This window comes from Microtus ochrogaster, chromosome 16 (assembly GCF_000317375.1).
Source record: "Microtus ochrogaster isolate Prairie Vole_2 chromosome 16, MicOch1.0, whole genome shotgun sequence".
NCBI lineage: Eukaryota > Metazoa > Chordata > Mammalia > Rodentia > Cricetidae > Microtus > Microtus ochrogaster.
The window spans coordinates 12269668-12295113 of NC_022018.1; the positions used below are offsets into that span (position 1 = coordinate 12269668).

At 40.2% G+C, this 25446-nt stretch overlaps 1 protein-coding gene across 2 annotated transcripts in view; it reads right to left on the reverse strand.

Moving 5' to 3' along the window:
• Fshr (follicle stimulating hormone receptor) overlaps positions 1 to 25446 on the reverse strand; it is a 172019-nt gene that overhangs the window by 138114 nt on the left and 8459 nt on the right. The window lies entirely within an intron of this gene.

Genomic DNA, 25446 nt, shown 5'->3' on the forward strand with positions numbered 1-25446 from the left:
ATCACTATGCTGCAATTAGGGAAGCAGGAAAGGAGCAAAGACTCCTGTGGAAAGAGACAGGGTATCTCTTACCAGCTCTGCCAAGAAGGTGAGTCTTGACCCTTATTTGTAGACAAATCATTGTGAGGAGGCTGAGAATGGGCTGAGTGAGAACTTCATGAGAATGGAGTCTGATATGTGAACAAAACTGTGAAGACACTCGCTGAGGTGAACTGGGGTCACAACTGTGCCACACTGGGCAAATTTGAACTTTGTTCCTGGTGGAAGAGGATAAGGAGGGATACTGAACATTTTAAGCAAGATGGGAGGAAGGAAGTGAGACAGAGAAGCAGTGAACTAACAGGCTTAATGGCCATGAGGAGAATGTGGGTTTTAACATTAGACACATTAAGACCTCGGTGCTGAAGCTCTGTGAAATCTGAGCCTCAGTTTTCCTCTCTGTGAATGGGGCTAAAATGGGTCTTCCCATGAAGGCACTAATTGTTTGAAGAGAATGCAAGTGAGGCTTTCAGTTCCGTGTCTCTCAGAATCAACCTGAGTTTGAACCCCTAGGGCCTGTGTAAAGCTCGGGGGCAGTAGCATGAGTCTGGAAACCTAATGCCCCCACAGAAAAGGGGAGGTGTGCATTTGGGTGTGGGCATGCATCTACAGTGTGTCCATATGGAGATCAGATGACATCTTGACAGTCAGTTAACTCCTTCCAGTGTGGCTTCTGGGGTGTGTTTTCAGGCTTGTCAACAGTGTCTTTACTGCTGAGCCACCTTGTCTGTCATAATAATACCTTTTTATGTGCCCACATTTTACCACTATCTTTCTTAGACTCATGGGTTTAGTTCAAATTCTGTACACTCTCTACTTTGTTGACACAATAAGAAGGCCACAAGAAGACGAGGGGGCAGTTGCCCTTCTTGTTCTATTTCTGTGCAACTTTGTGTTAAGATGGAAACAATGATGCCAGGAAAGTAGAACTTTGGGGAGGGGAAAGAACCTCCACTCCCCTCTGCTTGCCTGTGCAAACATGGCCTTGGCCCTGTGCGAGCTCCCTAGAAACGCTGGTGAAGATAACTGGAGCAATGGCAGAGTTTACAGGCTGCCTGCTCTTAAGTAGACAAAATATAGAATGAAAGACAATAAAAAGAACAAGAAAAAAAGCATTCAAAGCAAATGTCTACCTCGGCTTTATATTTAAACTAGGTCAGTCGCAGAACATCCAGCTCTGAAGTTCAAGTGTCAAGTGTCCACTCTTCCAGGTTTCAGCTCAGCTCTCTCTTTATGAATCAGAACGACCCTTTCCCTCCTTGGTGTGCCATTACTGTCATCAGGGAATGAATGGGACCCATCACCTCACCTCCCTACACCTTTCATTTGTTCACGCTTCCATGGCTCTGTGGAGTGTCCACACCATAATAACTTATTGGCAAGACAGTAACAGAGGAAAGTGAGTAGAGAAGTAGGTAATTCTTTCACTTTGTGCTTCTCTGTAGCTCAGGCTGACTCATAAAATCTAGCAGATTCGTGTGTTTCTGCTGAGGACCCATAGGAGTCCCAAAGAGTCGGCTTGTATTTCAGATCAATAAGGTGTCTTATTGAAAGCCCTGGGCAGAGAAACTGAAGGGGAAGAAAGATATGCAAGGCATCAAGGGTCTACTCAGTGTGTACTGGGGCATTAGAGTGGTGATGGCATGGACCACTATTTTGACTTTCGCATTTCTGTCTGTCTTTCTGTTTTTCGGTTTCTTCCCATTTGTGCGTCTGTCTCTGCCGTTGCTGGTTATCGTGTGTGATAATTCTTGGAAAGGAGTTCTTCCCTGGTGACCTTATCTGGTCACACATTAACTCTCTCATCTGTTTCATAGGCTTGGCTTTGCACCATGGTGATGCTCACTACTTAGAGCGAAGGAGCAGAACACCCAACACAAAGGAGCACTTTAGTCTCCTTGTAGAGAAATGTGCAGAAAGCAGTGCCATAATTTAATCACGTGGCAACCCTTCTTCCTGAACTAAGGACCAGGGTGAGGCACAGACTGTTCTGGAAATTCTCTTTGAAAATGTGAATTTGACGGATGAGCTAGAATCCCTCTGGGACTAAGATCTGTGTATGGAGCACCAGAGGGAAAACAAAGAGCTGGGAAGGTGTCTACCTACTCCCAGCCTGTGGGCTTCTGTCAACTGAATGAAAACTGAGGGAGATATCTCCTTCTCCAGCGGCAAGGAGAATGCCATTTTCAAGGCATGAGGGAGTTTCAGGGTGGTTCTTAGAGGCTGTAGGGAGAGGACGAGCATGTTTCTGACACAGTCAAAGTAGGAGAGCTTCTGTGTGTGGCCAGCCCAGAGGGACCAAATGGGAGAAAAGGTGCTTCTTCCAGCTTCATCTCAGCCGGCAGGACTAAGCATCATGTGAAGTAGCTTCCTGGATTGAAGCGATGTAAGAACACATCTGGGCATATGAGCCCAATCCAGGACTTTCATGGGAGCATCTAAAGGTCAGATAATGTTTGCCGTTGCTGGGGACCAGAGAAGAGAAAGAGGAGAATAAGAAGTCCTGGGTCTTTGATTTCCTATTATAGAATTATTTGTTGGTGTTATGCTGGTGACATGTTAGAAAACTCAGGTTGCATACATGACTAGCTCGGAGTGTTCTATTAGCAAATAAGGCACAGTTTGGCCCAGTGTTGAGAAAAAGAAGCACCTGGTGTTTTGTTGTTTGTTTTAGTGATTCAGATTAAATCATCGTCTCTTTTCTAAAAACTTCACACTACAAGTTTCGTTTTAATTTCCCTTTCAATCCCATCGATGTAATTTATTTCACACCTGCGCAATTTTGTTCCAGTTTTGTTATTTCAACTTTTAAATCACTGATTGTTTTTGCTTAGTTTGACCAAATCTTTGAACACTGAATGATCTTATAGGATTCTTGTGCAAACATTTTGTAAACATTTATAATAGATTGCAAGTGATATTTAGGTAAAATCTATCACTCTGGGCTTCACTTTCTGTGCATCTGTTATCATCTTAAGATGTAACTAACATAAAATAAGTGGACCCAGGTGTAAAAATGAATCAAAAGCCCAAAAGAACCACCATTCTTAGACCTCACACCTGAAGCTGGCACAGCTTGCACCTCAGTCTTCACATCTGCAGGCTGGGCTACTACTGTTGCCCACGTTATATGTTATTGTCAGGGTTAAATGGCAGAGCACTACCATATGGTGCAAATGGATAGAATGGGCACACAGGGAGCTCAGTGCTAGCTCTCAAATAGAGAATAAAGTGATTATAGCTCAGCCTTCTAGATACAACTCTTATCTCCGAAGTTAGCAGGGTGGTAAAAATTCATTGTGAATCAAAATGGGGTTTACATGAGTTTCCTTCTTGATGAAACTGATGGATTAGAGTTTCTAGCCTTAGCCAAGATGGTCTTTTTGTGGTTTGTGGGTGCTTACAAAGAAGGAAGGGAAGAATATGTACATGTTATGACAGTTATGTGCATCTTGGAATCCGCCTGGCTTTGGTGGGTTCTGTCACACCCACTGCACTCTAATGACTGCTACCCTAAAGAGATCCTGTTCTGTGCTTAAGAGAGGAGCTGTTCAGAGCAGACACACTGCTGGCAACAAATCCTAGCTTGGAGACCTACAAGGTACACTTTGCATATTCATAAAACCCCATTGGGCATCACTCTCTTAGACACACAGCCCATCTAGCATGCACACCATCCAGGGCTTTTACAAAGGGCTATCGCGATAGCTGCTGAATGTGGGTGCAGAGCACACCTCCTTGGTCTTGGCGCTTTTGTTCTACTCTTTAAATTCTGAACCAGTATCACTCTAGTGTAAGTTAGTCAAGTTTTAAGACATACCAGTGAGCTACACTGTAGCCTACAAAGTGGATGGTGATGGATTTGGGTTTTCTCTTCTTTTCTAGGAGACAGGAATCTCTTTGAGACTTCCAGCCTTCCAGATGATGTCTCTCACCATTTTGCATTCCACAGTCATGCTTTTAAAGAGGCATTGCCTTAAAATATGGAATTTGTCTCAGGTTCTAGGTGGTCAGGAAAGTCCATGTGTTTGGGCACTAGATGCTGCTGTTTTCTGAGCAGTTACTATGTGTCACTCACCACTGACAGATTTCCATGATAGGATTTTATTTTTATATTTATTTATTTATTTATTTATTTATTTATTTATTTATTTATTTTCAGTGTTTTGAGACAGGGTTTCTCTGTCTGTTCTGGTGGTGCTGGAACTCACTTTATATAGCAGGCTGGCCTCCAACTCACAGAAATATGCCTGCCTCTTCTTCCCAAGTGCTGGAGCTAAAGGCATGTGTCACCATTGCCTGTCTGGTTTTAGTTTCTTAAAGAAACCTTTGGATTTAATCTGCTTTATTGTTTTTGAAGTATATAAATACATAGGACCAAATCATTTAACTTTTCTGACTTCCAGCGTTCTTGTCGGTGCAGAATAATAATCTCTACTTTAGGCATTATTAAAACCAAATGAGATAATGCCAAATTGCTTTGGAAATGGTATTTATTGTTAAGCTGAAAGAAAGATCTCTTAGGAGCAGAAATCCTGACTGTCTTCATAGCTTAAAAAACTTGCAGTCATGGGCATCTCTGGGGTTAGGTATGGTGCAGGGGAGCAGTCAATCATTTATTTGCTGTCCTTTATCATCTAGACTTCTTCAGAGGCTTTCATTTCCTGGCAAAGGTGCTTGGGTACCAGAGACTGACTAAAATTTGGAGATGACTGAAGTCATCTCCAATGCCACCATGCATGTGAGAAAAGCTCCAAAGAGCCTCATGCATAGAAACATCAACTCCGCTATCTTGGAGTCTGTTAGAAGAGGGCTTGGGACCACAACAAAGTCTACATGTCTTTCATTTTTAATGTTTTTTTTCTTAAGAAAAATTCCCATGAGGAAGCAACTTCTGTCTGTCTTATCCCTTCAGGATGGGGACCAAAATAAACACCTTTCTCTTGAAGGTGACGTTTTCCCAGTTATTTATTTATTCAATAAAATTGCCCTCCAAAGAACTTCCGTCAAGTCCCCTGTTGTGTTTTCCCTCCCAGTGTCTGCTCAGCCAAGGTTCATGCATGCCACTGCAAATTGCTCATAACTAAAGAGTGAGAGCCTGTTGGGTGGCATGAGAGGTGAACTTTTTTTGCTTCTCAGTTTTGAGATAAAATGTGCTTTGCCTAAAGCATGCTCTAAGCATTTCCCTTTGTACCTTCAAGAAAGAAAGAGCCAGCTAGAAGCAGATTGGCAGACCCACCTGGGCATTTTCCTGGCTTGCAGGGGCGTGAACTGGTCCCCCCCGACTGATTTGGCTGACAGAACTGTCATTGTCCTGAAGCTTGGGTGGGAGATGGCTCTAGCTACTTTGAAGAATGGAACCAGGGGGTGACAATAAGCTTTTGAAGCAGCTCATTAGTTTCTGTTGCTGCAATAATTGGGGTCTCCATTGACTTTCCTCTTACTGTCAACTCTCACCATCCAAAAATCAAACAACTGCTTCCTTGGGCATTTGTCTTGGACTCAGCCAGCTTCTCTATTCCTAATTTTACTCTACTCAGGTCTTGGTTGTCTCATGATTTCCTAGCTAGAGAGGCTTCTTTGTTGTCTCCATTTCTACCAGTGTCTCCCTGTTGAATCTGTCTTGGACATTGATCTTCAGAAGAACATTTTGGAATCACAACTCCCCCTTCCTGATGCAGGGCTTGCATGGTGTTGCACCATCAGTTAGAACGCACATAAGAGACCTGAGACCTGAAAGGTTCTTTTGATGAAGAAGCCATTCTGAAAGGAAAAGGTCACCTTTTGCATTCTGTTCTCGAATTTGCCAAATCTTGGTTCCAAATCTCAGCTTCTACTCTAAAATGAAGAATATATATATATAGAGATCTAATGTCTAATTGTCTGGTTCACAATGATGTACATGCCTGAGAATTGTAATAAAGGTCTTTATTGGTCTTTCTTTTTTTAAATTTATTCCTTTCTCCACCTTTCAATTTCAGATTTTAAAAAAAATTCAGTGTAGGGCTGCGGAGGTGAGTTCCTGGGTAAAAGTGGTGGCTATGCAAGTATAAGGACCTGAGTTTGAATCACCATGACTGTGTGAAGATCTGGATGGAAGTTTGAGCTCTGTAATCTCAGTACTTGCATCAGGGGATGGGATGGGAAGACAAAGGAAACCTCGGAAGCATAGAGGCCAGCAGCTTTGGTACACAGAAGGAAAACACAGAGATCCTATTGCCTTCTGACCTCCATATGAATGCCATGGCAACGGCGCACAGCACCCTTCCCCAGCCTACACACACTATTCAGGGCATGAAGAAACTGACTTACTTGAGTTATATGGAGTCTGCTTTCCTCATTGTATCTGTAATGATTGATGGAGGAGGAATCATGTGTCACTAGCAAGATTCAGGTGTCCAAGTCCTCCCTCCAGACTTGTTCCCTGGAAAAGCAGGTGAGGAGGGAGACAGCTGAGGTATGCAAGGGCGGGGGCAAGTAAGGAGGAAGAGCGTGGAATGCTGGTGCCAAAAGGAGCAGGCCTAGCAAGTTTCAGGTCGTTCTTGTACTATCACTAGGTGGGCCAGGGCACATGGCATAAGTTTGGAGCTTGGAGAAAGTTGCTTAGCTGTTAGGAGGCAGGGATAAAACTTCTAGTGGAGCATAATGCAACTGTTCAGACTTTCTTGAACATTTTTAATTGTAAATTTTTATTGTTAGTGTTCTATGTGCAAGTGATAAGCAAGTTTAGTATGGGTGGTATCAGATGACAAGAAGGAAAGTTAAATATCCAAGCCATAATAATCTTTAGCTTATAGAGTTATTTTTTTATAGACCTGATGCTCTGTCTTCTGCAACGTGAAATCTTTCCATGAATTTTTCCCATACAGCCCCATTTCTCCTAGATCAGTGATTCTTAGTCTGTGGGTTGTGAACTCTTTTGGGGAGGGGTCAAAGGACCCATTCACAGGGGTCACATAAGACCATCAGAAGACACAGACATTTACATTACAATTCATAACAGTAGCAAGATTACACTTATGCAGTAGCAGTGAAAATAATTATACTGTAGGTCAGCACAACACTAGTAGCTGTATCAAGGGTTGCAACATTAGGAAGATTGAGAACCACTGTCCTAGATTCTTCTTAATCCTGGGAAATAGATTTCTATTTTCCTAAGTGTTCAGGTTCATAACTCTATAGTCATGTTTTTCCCCTCATATCCCACACTTATCATCAGGTGGTTGTTGCTACTTTTAAACTTTGCCCAAACGCAGACTATTTCTTACCTTTTTTTTTTTTTTCCTGCGACTGACTTCCTGAAATCTATTCTCTTTAATTGATGGGTTATTTTAAGACCTTCCTAAAAGTCCTTTCAGGTTCTTTCTTGGCCTCCTTCATCTGTATTTTCTTTTTAAATTTTTATTCTTATCCTTTTCATACAAGGCCTCACTCTGTAGCTCAGGATAGCCCAGAACTTAGCATGTAAGCCAGGCTGGCCTTAAACTACTAGCGATCTCTTTGTTTCTATGTCTCAAGTAGTAGAATCACCAGTGTGGGCCTCCCCAGCTAACTCTCCTCTATCTACTTTTAAAGCTTCCATACACGTACGTGTTTTACATTGAGCATATTTCCCCTATACACAGCTCCTCTCCCTTTTCTCGTCCTTGTCCGTCCTATCTGCAACCCTTATGGTAATACTGTAAACTTTAGGAATGATAGCATTTGTAAAGAATACCTTGTGACTGTGTAAGAGTCTATAAACTCTTAACTGTATGAAACCTGTTGCTCTCTGACCTTAATGTGTCCCTTCACTTCTCAGTTTTAATCTTTGTACATACAGACTCCTTGTACATACAGACATGCTCCTGTCTCATCAAAAGCTTGGGTTTCCTTTTCTCCTGGAATACTCTTCTCTCTTGTTTTTACATGCTTTATTTTTTAAGCTTTAGGGCATTAGTGAATTCATTTTTTTAGGAGGTGCCTCCTAGTCAATGTTATCTACCACTCTGGAGCTACCTATTTCTTTTCTCTGTTCATTTCTTGCAGTGGGTATAACACCACCTAGAAAATTAGACAGACAGCACTTTCAAGTCATCTGATGAAGAACATAGACTCCAGAGAAGCCATCGTCCCTTCTTGTTTTGTTTTTCTTCATCTCTTCAGAATTTAGAGCAGTATTGGGTGTATAATTAGCAATCAATACATATTTTTGAATAAATGAGTGAATTGGTACCAACTAATCTTTGTATACTTATTTCTTTGGAAAATAAGGTTGAGTTTATCGAAGAGTTTTTAAGTCATTAACAACCTAAATTTGAAAATCTTTTGGTCTCATAGATTGCATTTAGATAAGAGAAGCAAGGAGTGGTTATACACTTGCACAGGAAGTGGCCCTCATCCCCCAGTCTTGACCATTACAGCAGTGGTGTGGATAAGCATCAGTTACTAACAGACCTAAAGATTAGAAACTGTGGAAAGGTAATGAGGTCAATTAACCTGGTGTACTTCCTCTTCCCAGAGCAAGAGCTGAAGGGCAAACTGTCAATAAAAACACAATGGTTCTGCTACCTTATTCTCAGTGCTACTTAGTTACAAAGAGTCAGAAGGAAAGAGGCTGGGGAGATAAGCTGCTAACGATCCACTCAGGGTTTCTAGAGTCGCAAATGGCAAAGCTCTAAAGGGCTTCTGGAAGTGGTAAAGTGGGAAGGCTGACGGCCTAGATAGACGGCTGATTCTAACATTAAATGATTGAATGACTTCCTCAGTCAAAGTTCATTCCCAGTGCTCCAGTTCTCCTGTTTTGCATGGATGAAGGGACTTAAGGGATCAGTATATTCAGTTTCATCACTTTACAGAGAAACAACTTCAGGCCCAAAGATGTCCATGATTCTCCTCATTTATCCAACAGCACACATTTGGTGCTGGAACCTTATCTAGGCTTTCTGGTCCATCCGTGGACTTATTGTACCAAGATGCTGACTATGCTTCTGTGTCCTGGGGCACACCTCATAGTATCTGGATCTTGCTGCTTCATACAAAACTGGTAAGTGACCTTTGTCACGAGGAGGTCTTTGTCTAATATTTCTGCTTCTTGATTCAACAGAAGAAAAGATGGCCCACTTCTGTGGAGCTGTTTGAGAAAGGGCGGGCAACTGAAGATTTGTTTGGACAAGTGTGGTAGAAGCATCCTTAAAAGGCAGAAAATAACTAGCCTTGGGTGAAAAAGAGTGCTAGTGGTAACATAATTAAAATATCTGATTATATAAAAGGGCACAGATAAGAAACTACAAGAGAAGTTAATTATGAAGAACTAAAAGGAATAAAATATGGAATGAATGTTTTATGTATGTTTGATGTAATCATTAAAAACTCAAAAAAAAAAAGCCTCACACTGTGGCTGGGCTGTGGTGGTGTATGCCTTTAATCCAAGCCCTGGAGAGGCAGAGGCAGGAGGATCTTTGTGAGTCTGAGGCCACCTTGGTCTACAAAGTGAGTTTCATGAGAAGCCCCAAAGCTACAGAGAAACCCTATCTCAAAAATCAAAACAAAAACAAACAAAAAAACCTTATACTTGGTAAGATTATTTTTCTTGGAATGCTGTGGTTTTCTCTCAGTGACCACAATTATAATACCATAGCACCATAATAACACACACATACACACACTTTTCATCTTCCTTTATCTATCTATCTATCTATCTATCTATCTATCTATCTATCTATCTATCTATCTATCTATCTGGAAGACATGAAGTTTGGAGGGAGATAAAACAAAGGAGCCAGAAAAAGTTAGAGGTAGGGATAGAAGGTTTGCATATTACCAAGATACATTATATATATATTAAAGAATTTTCAAAGAATAAATAAACTTAAAAGGAAAAGCAAAGTGAAGCTTAGGAAATAAAAGAAATAATACTTTCAAGGATATCTCATTGTACATTCATATAAAGAAGAAAAACTGAAACCAATACTTACAGAAGACAGGAGGCATAAAGTATCATTGGCTGTCTTCCTAGCTTCTTAACCAAGGATACCTGTCCTGGGAAGCATTGCACTGTCTTCTGTTACTTTGGGGTTAACCTTCAAAGTGTGGGTATCTACTTTTAGATGTACTTTGCACATGGCTTATAGGTCAAGATTCTGGAGTAACTTATACAAATGGACACGAGACTCCTTAATCTTGGAAGAATTATTATGAGTAATGATATTGGATTAGAATGTAATATGATATCACCCAGATTTTCAGAATGATGGGAAATATTTGGAAACTCTAGATCACAAAAACTAATTAATAACTCTTACATAGTCCTAATTTTTACCCTTATCCAAGATAATGATTTGAACACATCAATCATCCCAGATCCTTCAACTGACTCCTGACTGTCCAGTGATATTCAAACTCATCTCAAATTTGTCTTCCAGGCCATACTCTTGTACTTTTCCTTCTCCCTCTCTTCTTACCAATCTATCCCTTGCTTAACCTAGAAAGCAGCATCACCTCTTATTGGACTGCTGAGGACAGAGCTGGAGCTATCCTTGAAACAGTCTCTTCTTTGTTCACATTCCATTACTAACATCTGATGACTCTGAGCTGTCTCTTGCCTTCCTTTTGCCACCACCTGGCCAGAAAACCCCACTCATCAATAAAGGATGCCAAGCAACTTATCAAGGAATAATTTCAATGTGCTCATAACCCTAAGGAGCTTGCACCTTCAGACTAAGTATAGTCAATGACCAGAGTCAATTGCTTAGTTCTGATTCTGGCAGATGGATGAATGCCCTCTATGTGGAAGACTCAGTAAAGACTCAGTGGAGATACCCAGTCAGTCCTTACCGGTGGGTAGGCATTTAAGAGTTTCCAGATATTTCCCACCTTTCTGAAAAACTGTGTGATACTATATTACATTCTAATCCAATATCATCACTCATCATAATTCTCTCCTGTTCACGTGTACAAGACAAGCCACTGGTCCACAGAATATCGGTATTGTTGATGTGGGATATATATATACATATATATATATGTATATACATATATATATGTATATATATATCAAGGTTGGATACCACATGATATAGAGATAATATATTAATTGCTTATATATTATGTATAATATTAGTATATAGTATATGATGCATACTAGATAATAAATGTTATAGTGTCCAACATTGATAATGCCTCTGAACCTGAACAACAGTTGAACACTGGATTATTATAACGTTGTTTTGAAAATAGTGGAAAAATACAAATAAGAGATTATGTATTACTCCTAGAAGCTTTTATTTATGCTATCTCCAGAAATGGGAACCCAGTGCAAGCTAAAAGACCATGGACAGCATGAGCTAGCAGTTCTAACCAGGCAAAACTGCAGTAAATTTACATGAGAATTCTGGATATTTTAAAAAGTTAAGTCCAGGAGATTGGAAAATTTTCTAAATACAAGTTCTCAAGTAGGGAAAACAATGTCTTTTGTTTTTCCTTTTCCTTTAAGTCTTAGTATTTTCTTTAGTAATAAATCATGAATTTTTAAGTTGCCAAGCTCCAAACTCCTCCTCTACTCCCCATCATGCCTTTGGAAGTTTAAGGGAAATGTCTTTAAGTCTTTGCTACTGGCTTCGCATCCTGGTTGCCCCTCATGCATGAATTGGTTATTGAATGTTTCATGCCTCAGTTTCTTCTGCTGAAAACAGGGTAGCAGAGAGTCCTGTCCTATGGGTCACTGTGACTATTTAGGATGACAGGTTCCAGTACTTGGAGCTGAGCCTGGCACACAGTGTGTACTCAGTATGATTGAGAACAATGACTTGCTTGTGTCACCAGGTCCATAGGCTCAGCTAGTCCCCTGCTTTCCTGTGTGTCCTTGACCAAGTCACTTGAAATCATTTTCCTCAAGGTCCTAGAAGTCTGACACTCTGGCCATTCCAACTTCTGGCCTTGATTATACAGTCAATAGACGACACTCTAGCCTTCTGTCCTAGCTATGTTTTTGTTTCTGCCATAAAACTCCATGATCAAAAACTACTCCCCAAAAGGAAGAGTTTATTTTGGTTTATGGTTCCAGAGGAAAAATCAGTAGTGGCAGGAGAAGGCATTGCAACAGGTTGGAAGAGCTGTCTGATCACATCTCTTTACACAGGAAGACGAGAATGCAACCTAGAAGTGGGGCAGAGCTATATTTCCAAAGTCCACCCAGCTCCTGGTGATGTACTTTCTCCAGCATGGCCCAGCATAAGGAAGTCCCATAACCCCCTCAAACAGTGTCACCAACTGGGGATCAAGTATTCAAATATCTGAATTTGTGGGGAGCATTTCTTATTCAGACTACTACACCTTCTTCTATGCTCACGGTGGCCACCTGTCAGTTCATAAATATACACTTAAAATTCACTTTAGTAGCATCCAATTCAATACAACTCATCAATTCACTGTGAGTGGTTAATTATCCCCATTCAGAATAATCTCCTGTGATTTCAGACTTGTATAGCACTTGGCATTCCTAAGACAAATAGAAAGGAAGCATGGGGAATCTTCCTCTCTGAGATTCTTCCAAATCTTAACACATTCTGTCATTGTACATCTTTTTTAGTGGAGAGAAAAAGACACTATCCCCTTGGGGACTTAAAGGGATTTTTCCTTAAATCATGAAGAAAAGAATGTTTAGCCAGTTGCTGGAAAATTCACTTGTACTAAGTGGTTCTAATTATTCTGCCCTTGAGGGAGGAGTTTCTGAATGCTGGCAAGCCTTCCCTGGAGGTTGCAGCAGGCAAAGTACTCAACTTTGGTGAAAACAAGAGTGTGGTTGTTGCAAGGTTCAAAGAACAGCAAAACAAACAAAAACACCAATTACGATTCCAGGGAGGTACAGTCTTTTCTATTTAGTCAAAAGTAATTGATTTCCCCTGGAGTGTCACTTACACTATAATGATTATTGGAAGGGAGACAATTTAACAGAGTGACATAAACAGAAAATGAAATGGGCTGCAGATCTTAGCGGATCTGGACTGCCTGCCTCGGAGGCAGAGCTGGAGAAATAAAATAAATGGAGGCAGGATGGTTACAGCATTTTCTTTATATTTATTTCGTTTGTCAGTATATTTGTTTTGAACTTTAAAAAGAGTTTAAAAACAAGTTTTAATTATGCATTATGTATATGTTTGTGTGTACACACAAATGTGTGCTTCCGGGGTCCAGGGGCATTAGATTCCCTGAAAGTGGAGTTATGGGTAGTTGTAAGGTCACAGAATGGGTACTGTAAGCTAAACTCTAGTCTTCTTCAAGAATGGTCTGAGGTCTTAACTGCTGATATTAATTTTTTCATGTTAATTCTTTAATTTATTATTCTGTTCTTTGCTTAAGCAGAAAGAAGAGGTGAGAGTGGACAAATAAAATAGTGTATTCAAGTTACTTTGGAGGAAATTTTCTACATTTCATTGAGATTGATTTACTATTACATGTAAAAGGCTGATTAACTCAACAGTGTATCCGAAAGCATACTGTATTTCAGAAACCTGTGGCTTCACAATTGAAGTTTTTCTAGATACAGTAAAATCTCAATCAATTTTAATAGGCAGTTGAAACATGAATGAAAGTTGAAATTTTTATTGAAAGTTATGTTGAAACTCAAGGCAGTTGCAAACTGGGGCAGGGCCTAAATTATTGTAAGTTTAGTCATAGAAAATTTTTAAAAATACATTTATCACACTGTTACATTACTCTGAATATTACCTTCATTCTTTCTACATAAACCTCTGAAAAGTATTAAAAGAGAACCACATTATTTCTTGGTGGAAAATCCTTAAAGATATGGAATAGAAATGCTTCAGTTTTCCCCATCTCTGCCCTAGGTCTGGGCAAGAGAGATTTCTGGGAAGAAACTGATAATTCAGAGGTTATATTTCATTCAGAGTAAAACTGTTTTTTATTGATATTCCACCAGATCTTCATATACACAGCTTCAGATCCAACCCTGATCTCACTTCATTACACATTTGCTTATGCTATGTTTATGTGTGTGCTTCTTCCAAAGAATTGCAGGGCTCTGCTATTTTCTGGCTTATCCTATCTTGATCACACAATAACTTGAACAGCCTTGACTTGTCATGTGCTCATGTTTTGATGTGTCTCTATTTTCTTCTATTGCATTTAAATGGCCTGTTCATCAGTCTTTGTGTCATTGGCCATCCATAAAATGGCTGTGCCCATTGAAATTTTTCAGAAAAGATGTATTGACTCGAGTTTAGGTTCTTGGATGGTGTGTGTGTGTGTGTGTGTGTGTGTGTGTGTGTATAATAATCTCAATGATTTACTGGACTTAGATTTTGATATAAATTTTGACTTGTTTCTTTTCGTACATCTGTATGTTCTTTTCGGATAGAATTTCTTCAGCCAAATGGTCAGCATTGTAAACACACAGGAGGAAAGTCCTTTTATCTCTGTCCTTCTCAGGAAAAAACAAATCTGTTCTTTTACTTTGTTCTAACTGACTGAAACAGCCCTTGAAAGCATCTCTTTGGTTGTAATCCCATTTCTGCATGTTCAACTCACACAGTGTTTAAGAAACTGTTAGGTCTGCCAAAAAGACAAATTACTGGTCTTATTTTGTTGGAGACAGAAAAATTACTGTAGACCAGACTAGTGCTTAGGATGTGGGTCCTGTAAGTTCTGTGCCACTATTGCATTTGTATATTCTGCAGGAAGGGCAGATTGTAGGCTAAAGGTTTTGTAGTTGGGATGCTGTTCACATTTCTCTTTTGATAGCTTGCAGAGTATTTCCTCACCAAAGAGACCAGAACATAGGGGTGAAGGCTCCATGTAGACACCAGTTCTGCCTCTCATATTAAATGAGTGATGTGAAGAGCAATCAGGGTTCCCTGACCTGTGGGAAGTCCAAGGACCGCCCACCTCCATCCAGGTTTAGTAAGTTGAGCATCCAAACTGCCTAGGCTCCCCCAAAGCCAGTATGTGCAGTAGGATCAAAAACCCATTGCCATTGTTCTTGAGTTCTCAGTAGTCCTCATTGTCTGCTATGTAAGTCCAGTTTTATTCCATGCTTTTTCAGACCCAGGCTAGCTGGTCTTGGTGAATTCCTGAAAGATCATCCCCATTGTCTCAGTGTGTCGGAGGAGGGGGAGGGAAATGGGAGGCGGTGGTGGGGAGGAGGCAGAAATCCTTGATAAATAAATAAATTTCAAATAAAATAAAAAATATATATATAAATGAGTGGTGTGGATGTTGTCTTCAGCAAAAGGGCCCTGCTGTCAGTTTGTATAAAGCAACCCTCTGTCTTAGCATCAGCCTGGGGTGTTTTGGGATTTCTATGAGACCACTTTGGTGAACAACTCAATTGAATGCAGCCTAGTCCCTCTACAGGAAGTCTTGCCTGGCTATAAGAGATGGCCAATTGAGACTTAGTGTCTCCCATTACTAGAAACCTTCATTGGGATCACATTCATAGATGTCAGGAAAGAGTCGATGTCCGACTTGCTTTAGGGTCCATTCCATGAGAAGGGATCCACACCTGATACTACTTGGGTAACCAAAAACCAGAGGCTGGAGAGCCCAGTGACCTAGGACAGAACCAAACATGACTGGTATAAAAAGTGAATCAACAAAATGATTCCTAATGATATTCTGCCATACTTATAGATGAATGCCTTATCCAGTCATCATCAAAAAGGCTTCCTTCGGCAGCAGATGGGAACAGATGAAGAGACCCTCCACCAGTTATTATGTAGAGATAGATAGATAATAGGTAGACAGATAGACTAAATTGGAGGTATCTATCATTCCCCACCCCCTAGAGCTCAGAGAATCCTGCAGAAGTGGAAAACTTGTAAGAAGTAGGGGGGGGGGGTTGGAGAATATTAGGAGAACATGGCCCTCTGAACCAACTAAAAAAAAGCATATGCAAGTTCACAGAGACTGAAACAGCAAGCATAGAGCCTGCATGGGTCTACATAGGTCCTCTGGATATTTAGTATAGCTATTAGCTTAGCATTTTATGGGACTCCTGACTGAGAGAATGAATGAGTCTCTGACTCTGTTTCCTGCTCTTCAGGCTCTTTTCTTTCTGTTGGGTTGCCATGTCTAACTATTATATGGAAGTTTTCCTTCATATTATTGTATTTTATTTTGTCATGTTTGGTTGTTATTTCTTAGAGGACTTTTCCCTGTTTTATGAGAGCCAAAAAAGGAGTAGATCCAGAGGGGAGGGAAAGTGGGGAGAAACTAGGAGGAGTAGAAGGAGGGGAAATTATAATTGGGATGTAGTGTGTGAGAAAAGAATTTATTTTCTATTAAAAAGAAAGAGTTTCTCCATAGCAAGGTAGCAATTAAGTTAAAATGATGCTTTCATTCAAACTTCAGAATATGAAATTTGAAAGCAGCATATCTAAAGAAAAAAATATGCCCTAAAATGCTTTCTTGTTCATAACTAATCGTATTTTACAATTTCACACAAGATTTATATGATAAATATATTTCCTGTCATCTGTGTATGTATTTTAATAACAGTAATCCATATCACTATTGGTATAGCCATTGTGTGATATATTTATATAGAAAATATCTCTGCATGTATATATGTCATTGAATATAAGTGCTTTTCTGTATTGATAGAATTAAAAACTAAAGAGTGAGTAAAACAAAAAGGATATATTCTAGAATTATTGAAAACAAGGAATGCATACAGAAAGATTAAAGTAAAAAATGAGATTAATAACTTGATTATAATAATGTTTTAGTTCCCAAATGCTCTTTTGTTCAAAGGAACACCAGGAATGCCAGGGATGAATGATCTTGGTTCCTTCCTGATTTGCTTTCTGTCAAAACACACACTTTCTTTGCTTTATTGATTAGAAAGAGTAGTGGGGTTGACCTCAAGCATGACAGTGTAAGGAGACTAGCTGGTCTACCCCATGATGAAATATAAGAAATATAAAATAGTAACAACCCATTTAGGGTCCCTGGAAATGACCCTAAAGGCAAGCATTAAGTGAGAAAATGTATCTTCAAAAATTATGATAATTCAATGCAACATGCATACACACAAACACATGAAATATGAACCAGGAACACTGCTTCCTTCTCCTTCCCACCTCAGAGAGGTAGAGAGTTTAGACTGATTGACTGATCCTGTATAGCTCTGTTTAGTTCTAAGTTGAAGCTGCAGGACTTTAGGATTTCTCATCATATTGCTAACTTCCTGTTGCTGAGGCTGTTTGGGACAACTTTTACTCAATCTTCCCTTGGGCATGACCCAGAACTAGTGAGACCTTGACAGTCTGGATAAGTCCATGGGGTAGTGTTCCATGTAAGCAGAGTCAGAGAGAGGAAATCTCGAGTGATTATTTTACCTTCCACAATGTGCTCGGCTCCCTGAATGGTGGACTCAGAGTCTCAGGAAGATATGTGCATTGTTGAAATTCTGATGGAGGCTGATAGGTTTTGCGGGAGACAGTTGGAAGGCAGTTGCAAGGTAATTGAGAGGAGACATTGTGGGTTCTGCACGAATATTCTTGGAAGGAGCCATGATTGAATGAATTGGTTTGTAGAGGAATTCATTCCCCAGAGGATTGTTGAAAATATTCAGTCTGTCTACAATTAGTGAAGTTCAACAGCTTAAATGAACCTTGAAATTACTATTAAGTGAAAGATACAAACATCAAAAGAGGCCATGTGATTCTACTTGCATAAGAGTCCAGAAAAGAAAAAACATATAGAGACATATGCTGATTGACTTTGGGCTGAGAGTGAGGAAAAAAATGGCTTGTATCACCCTTGGAGGTGATAAAAGTGCTTTAGGGTCTGGAGAAGTAGGTCAATTGTACAGCATTTGCCTGGGATTTTTGTGTCCTGGGATGGATTCTTGCACTGCAAAATGAAACCAAAATCTTATTCTCTCCCATGGTTATGGTTGTACATACTTGTACAACTGTATACTAATAATCACTGAGATACACCTGTTAACTGGGTGAACTTCCTACTGTCTAAACTGCATCTCAAAGCGTTCTCTTAAAAAATGAGGCAAAAGTGATTCAGAATGGCAATGAAATGCTAAGAAATGCTAATGGTTATAATATCTGTAAGGTGTTCTTGATTTGGGGAAGTAAAGGGTACAGATTGTAGCAAGAGACCTGTTTTGTGGAGGAAGGAAGGTACAGTCGTCAGGTCCTCCACAGAATTTGAGGAACATCATACGTAAAGGTTTTAACTTCGGGAATAGAAGATCAATTTGCAGTGATCTGCCTGACCTCAACTAAGTTGTCTCATTGCATGGAACTTTATTTTTCAATCTTAAAACAAGGGGAGGGAAGTCGCACATGCAATGTCAATTTCATCTACTGAAAAATGCTCTGATTTGTGAAACAAAGTAGGTTTGCAAAGGAAAAGACTTCTTCCATACAGAATTTTAAAAAGGATTTTGGATGCTGGGCATAGAAAATCCCGTAATTCTGATATTCAGGAGAACAGTAGCACGTTTGAGACCATCCTGTGCTACATTGAGAGCCCTAAGCAGGTATATGGTAGAGTTAGAGACCCTGTCACAATAAATAAAACAGTCTGAAACAAAACAGAAAACGAAGGTAGGGGAGATTGGTACAACCACCTGCTTTGCATTGTATAATCACCTTTCCATTTTCATTTTCCCTTTTTAAAACCTCTTACTCTTCCCAGCACTCGGGAGGCAGAGGCAGGCGGATCTCTGGGAGTTCTAGGCCAGCCTGGTCTACAAGAGCTAGTTCCAGGACAGGCACCAAAGCCACAGAGAAACCCTGTCTCGAAAAACCAAAAAAAAAAAACAAAAACAAAAACAAAAAACCTCTTACTCTTATTGTCCTCCTAGTTTTATGACCTAATATATGTATGCAGTTGCACACACACACACACACACACACACACACACACACACACACACATTCAACCAGTGTTATATGACTACCTTCTATGACAGATACTGTTCTTTCTAGCTAACAAGAATTAATTGTACCTAGTAATAAAATTCATTGTGGTATTTACACATGGGTATACAGAGTACATGGGTAAAATTCAGCACCCTTTATCTGGTTTGACATTCTTCCTGTCTCTTTTTGAAATTAAACTTTATGTTTATATATAAAAATACAAAGCAATGGGTTTCATTATGGCATTTTCAGACTTAGGTTGTTTTTATTGATTCTCCTTTTCTTCTCCCATGGTCTGTTTCATGGTCTCCTCAGGGTGGCATCTTTCCAGCTTCTCAGTAATGTTTTTATGCCACATAAAGTTCATTATCTGCTCTTGTCCTACCTTCTTCCTTAAGACCTCTTATTTCGCTCTTATGGTCTCCTCTCTAGTGTTGTGACCACACCATATCTATCTATCTGTCTGTCTGTCTGTCTAAACATCCATCTGTCTATCTATATTCTACCTGCATATATGTACATATATACACACAAATTTATATCTATAAATTGAAGTCTACGATATGTACATAAGATTAAAAATTTCTATTTTTTTCTGTGCCTGTCTTATTTTGCTTAACAGTGCAATTTCTAGTTCCATCCATCTCCCAGCATGTGATGATGTTTTCCTTTATGAGTGAATGAAATTCCATTGTGCTGGTGTTTCCATAACCATGAATGTGGGTGGACATCTGGTCAGATGTCCTATCTTTGCTACTGTGACTAGTGAGGCAATAAACACTGATATACACAGATCTCTGTAGTAGGCGTCTGAGCTCTTTGGTATACACAGATGGTATAGTTGGGTCATGTGGTAGTTCTACTTTTAGTTCTTTGAGAAACCTAGATAATGTTTTCCATAGTGGCTGCTATCACTTTCCATTGCCACCTACATACTACCTGTGTCAACCCCTCAGTTCCTCTGAGGACATATAGGAATTCATTTGGCCAAGCATATTCTTGGTTAGCTACATCACTATCACAGCTTCTTGAAGTGTGCTCTATGAACCACTTAAGAGTTATTTGAGTTGGACTTCCTTTGAGAGTTCCTAGTTTATTATGTGCGTGTGAATGTCTAGAATTAGAGGCACAGCATGCAGCATTTTCAAAACCAACCTGAATTTAGAAAAACTTCAACATTTACTTCCTATAGAATGTTTCCAGAAACTATGGTTGTGAAAATCTCACATTGAAAATTGACACAGAGTTGACTTTAGTAAATTGTGATCATACATGACTGCAATCCCAGCAGTTGGAAGGTTGAGGCAGGTGAATTGTTACATGTCAAAGGCCACGGCCTGGGCTATGTAGCAGATACCAGGGTAACCAGTTGGAACTAAATAGAAAGACTATCTAGCAAAACAAACAAAAATGTTTGTGTGTGGAGTCTTACAGGTTTAGAGTTTTTAGCATTTTTGGGCCAGGGAGAAAGTTTAGCTGGTAAAATGTTTGCTGCACAAGTGTGATGACCCTAGATCAATCTCTAGAAGCCATATAAAGAAGCAAGGCTTCATGGTCTGTGTTTGGAATGTACACAGGAGGTAGACACGGGTAGATCCCTGGGAATTGCTGGCCAGCTAGCTTAGACAAAATATCAAGCTCCAAATCAATGATGCTATAAAACCAACCAACAAACAAAAAACAACAACAAAAGCACCACAACCACCAAAATACCAAGGTGTCCAGAACCTGAAGAATGACACCTGAAATTTCTCTTTGATCTCCTTTGTGGTGCATTCATACATAGGAGCACATGCACGTGCACACTTGCACACACACACACTTTTGATGACTTTATAGTTTTATATTTCAACCATAGAGTTATAGAAATTTGAGAAATCTTTAAGGTTTGAGAATTCATTAATGATGATATTATGACAAATAGTGGAGATGATATTTTGGGGGCAACTGAACTTGACACCTCTCAAATTATGATGACATGGTGATTGGTGAGCTATGGGAACAACTATGGCCAAGGCCTTAAAATCACAGCCCAAATGATAAAATAGAGGTGCTATTCCCAAATCCAAAAATAAGTCTTAGAAAGGAGGTGATGACGTTATGTTAGATCAATATAATTTCCGTCCTAAATAGTGGAGAGTTTTGTTTCATTTAATTGTATGTGGAATTTTTAAAGTGCAGCTCCCATTATCCTGAGGCTCCTCCAACCCCTCTCCTTTGCCCAGTGTTTGCTTCCAGCAGAAGTCTGCATGCATGCAGAAAATTAGGCATGATTTTCTACTCTACCTGCCAAAAGTTCATTCTTCTGGGATCTGCAATCATAGAAAAGGCCTAAAAGCCAAAAGGAAGTTGCCAATTGCATCATTCACAGTTATAGATATATTGCTCAAACAGCTCTTTAACATTGAACTACTACTGATTATTTTTGCATTTTATTGCTGGAGGAAATGTCTATAACATTTACCTTTCATTCCTTATTCTATACAGTCATGATCCCATTGAATAATTATTCATTTTCCTTTTCCTGTTTTTACTGGGTAGTTATTGAGTACCTATCAGGGCTGGGTATAGTGGGGATGCAGTGGGGGGGGGCAGTGCTAACACTCAAAGTGGTTGCTGAATGCTGGGAACAGGACAACATATGCATTTTAGATGAAAATACCTCTAGACTTGAACAGATATAAGTCCTCAAGTAAAGACTTCAGACTTTTCCTTCTTGAGTTCAGGAGACAGGGAGGCCATTTGTATTTCTTTCATGCTTAGTACAAAAGTGTTTTAAAACCTGCTGCGTCCGATGCCAGTTTGGGTTGTGACACAAAGAAGCAGGATGTCTTGGGGCTAGCTGATTGAATCTGTGCTTCTCCCTTCTAATGTAGAGATAGTGGTGATGTGAAGCAAGACACTGTTAGAGGTTAGCCACTCACTGGGACACAGCAGATACTGGTTACATTTCATCCGTTGGATTCTTTGCTTGAAGGAGCCTTTGACTTATTCATTCAAATCATGAGCATATTAAGCTTCTGTTCTATGCCAGAAACTATCAAGCATGGCAGCAACTCTTGCCATCGTGCAACTTCAGTTCTAGTTTCTAGGGGTTGGAATAGTGGGAGACAAGGGAAAAAAGAAGCATTCAAATTGCAGTTAGTTTATGAAAAGTTAGGGAGGCTCACAGGCCAGAGCTGTGTGGGATATAGTGTGGTGGAGTGCTCAGGAAAGACCCCTTAGGGCAGAAGTTGTGGCGAATAACATTTTCACAGTGTGTGTGGGAGTTCTGCACATCAACTATCCTGCATATCAGATATTTACATCATGATTCATAACAGTAGCAAAATTACAGTTATGAAGTAGCAATGGAAATAATTTTATGGTCCATGCCAGTGTAACATGAGGAACTGTATTAAAGGGTCACAGCGTTTGGAACCACTGTTTTCGGGAGTAGCATTTGGGTAGAGTAGGAAGGTGAGAAATTGCCAAGAGAAGCAGGAAAAACATTCTTGGCAGAGAGGAAGGAAAGGTAAAGAACTAAGGAGTAAAAGCTTGGATTCAAAGTGGGTCTATGGAGTCTGGAATTATTGGTGATCAGAAAGAGTGCATGAGAGTCATTGGGCTATGGAAGAGGCATACAGAGCCAGTTCAGGGGTGACTTTGTACTCATGTCAAAACATGTGATCTCTACAAGAGAGAGAATTTTGTTTTCTTCCTTCTGTTGGCTCTCCGGCAGCTAGAAAAAATGTCAGTCATCGTCAGATGTTATGAAACGTGGGCTGAATAAATTTAACTCTAAGAGAAATCCTAAGCATCTCTCTTCTGTGCTGATTTAAAAAGCCTCTCTTGCTGTCAACCATGGGGATGGAACCTGGACTCACCTGAAACCAGAGAATGAGGAGTGGTGGGAGCTTTTTCCAGGAGCTTAGTCTAGATGAAAGTGATGATGGCTGGAGCTCTGATTGTGGTACACTAAGAGGAAGTGACAACGTTACAGTCATGCTTCAGGGGCTGAATCACTAGCACCAGGTGATGAGTTGATACTGGAGATTGGACTTGGTGACACAGGGAGAGGAGAGTCTGCTGCAGAATACTCCTTTTGTACATTGTGAAAATATGTCACTCTCATTGTTAACAGAAAGTTGATTGGCCAACAGCTAGGCAGGATTTGGGGGGCAGAGAGAATGTTGAGAAAAAGGAGGGCAGAGTCGCCTGAGTTGTCAGGAGAAGCAGTGAGAGCAAAGCTTTCTGGAGGATAGGTAAAGACATGAGCCACATGGCAATACATAGATTAATAGAAATGGGTTAATTTAAATGGTAAGAGATAGTTAGTAATAAGCAGAGATTTCAGTGAGCATTTAAAAGTAGTATTAAGTGTCCATGTTGGTTGTTTGGGAACTGGAGGGCGGGAAAGAAAAGCGTGACCACAAGGGTCTATGAGGGCCTTGGAGGAAGGTGTTTGGTTAGTTCACTGCTTTCTACTTGTTCATTTTGAGACTCCAATGAGGGATCCAAGTGAAGGTGTTCAGGCTATAGATGAATTTTCCATGCCTGGGGCTCCATAAAGCAGCTGAACATGGCACAAAAATTCTGAATGTAACACTATGAATGAGCTCACCACAGAGAATACAGATGCATGGCAGAGAGGCCAGAATAAGAATGTGTGCTCCAGTGTTGAGATTAAGAAAAAAATTGAGACTGAATCTCTCTACATTCCCCAGGGTGGCAATTCTGTCTCAGCCTCTGGTGTAGTTGGAATTATGGGTACAAGTTAGCAGTTCAGTTGCCAAAGACATTCTTTAGAAGAACATAAATAGAGTTGTGCAATTATGGGTACCAGTTATGAACGCAGATGCTTAGTTACACCCCCGCCCCCAAAGCCCTTACTTGTCCTTCAGAATGCTGACAATAAGGGTTTCACCTGCCTGCAGGTGTCTGAAAGATTTGCTCCAGGGAACCTGACCAACATGAGCCTAGACCCTAATGGCCCAGCTGGGTCTTCTGCTGTGATAATTACACTTTTCGCTACTCTTGTTCTCTCTCCAGAATCAAGCTGCTCCCAGGAGCTGCTCCGTAGGCTTCCTATCTGGTTATCAGAACTGTTTGTTCTTCTTCCACTCGTCTCTAGTATTTGTTTGGGGGAACGAGATGCCTTTCTAAGACTGTGTGTTCTTCTTGAAGGAGATCCACCGCTTCTCATGCTCAGGGGCGTGATAAGCAGTGTGGCCACGACAGGCAGGTTTCCAGATGACCCCTTGCCTATCATGATGCTCATATTTTTTTTATGGCTTTATCCATTTTCTAGCTTAAACCAGTGATTCTTGGTGCATGATTTGTCCTCTTTCCCAGTATGCAGACTTAGAGAAATCCCTCAACTGTTTACCCATAATGGTTCTTTTTCCTGACCTGGTGAAAAACTAGCAATAGCAGGCATATAGGAGTGGCTATAGCTTAGGTTTGGTTATGGATACAGTTCGTGCTGTGGTCTGAAGATGGAAAGTGACTATTTTGTGTTTAACTTTGTTTTCTAGTCTAAAGCTAATACAACCATACAAAAGAGTTTAAAACTGAGAAGAAAGAGAAAGTCCTTATGCATTCAGGGCACCCAGTGGCCCTTTGCTAGAGCCCCTTTATATTATGAAGGTGTATTGCTTTTTTTGTTAGGCAAGTTCAGTGCCATTACCAGCTCTGAAGAGAATGCATCCATATACCATGGTGGTGGTGGTGGCGGCAGTCATGGTGGAGTGGATCTGGCATATGCAGTACACTGACAGGCAAACTTTTATCTAACAGACACATAATAGCATTTAGGAACCCAGTAGATTTGGGGAAACTATGAATTTGGAAAAAGAAATACAAAAGCTCACTCCTCTCATCCTCATGCTCCTTCCAATTGTCAGTCTCTTTCATCTAAGCTCAGAGGCTCCCTGGAATTTTCATAATTTGAAATCTTTTTTTTTTTTTTTTGGTTTTTCGAGACAGGGTTTCTCTGTGGTTTTGGAGCCTGTCCTGGAACTAGCTCTTGTAGACCAGGCTGGTCTCGAACTCACAGAGATCCACCTGCCTCTGCCTCCCGAGTGCTGGGATTAAACGCGTGCGCCACCACTGCCCGGCCATAATTTGAAATCTTAAAGTTAAATGTAATTAATATCTGAACATATTCCAGTTAAATCCTATCATTAATTTGTTGGTATTCATTTGTTATTATATTTTATTTCTTTCTGTGTTCTCCTTTTTACTATACATAAAACAGAGAAAGCATTTTCCAGCTTTTTAAACAATGGGCATTTGAGAAGTGGCCCTAGATAGCTCCTGAAGTCAGCCTTGGGGTGGTCAGCAAGAAAGATGTAGACAGACCTCCTTGGCTTTCTTTCTGTGCTAGGCTACAGCCCTGTTCTCGCTGAGTTTCCCTGCACCCATTCCTTCTAGTTCTCATGGGCTGTCATTTCATCTCACATAGAGCAACATACAATGAAGCATCAAGTTAGTGGTTTCTGCAATGACTCTTCTGAGGGGGATTTGATTGTTGTGAGTAAGA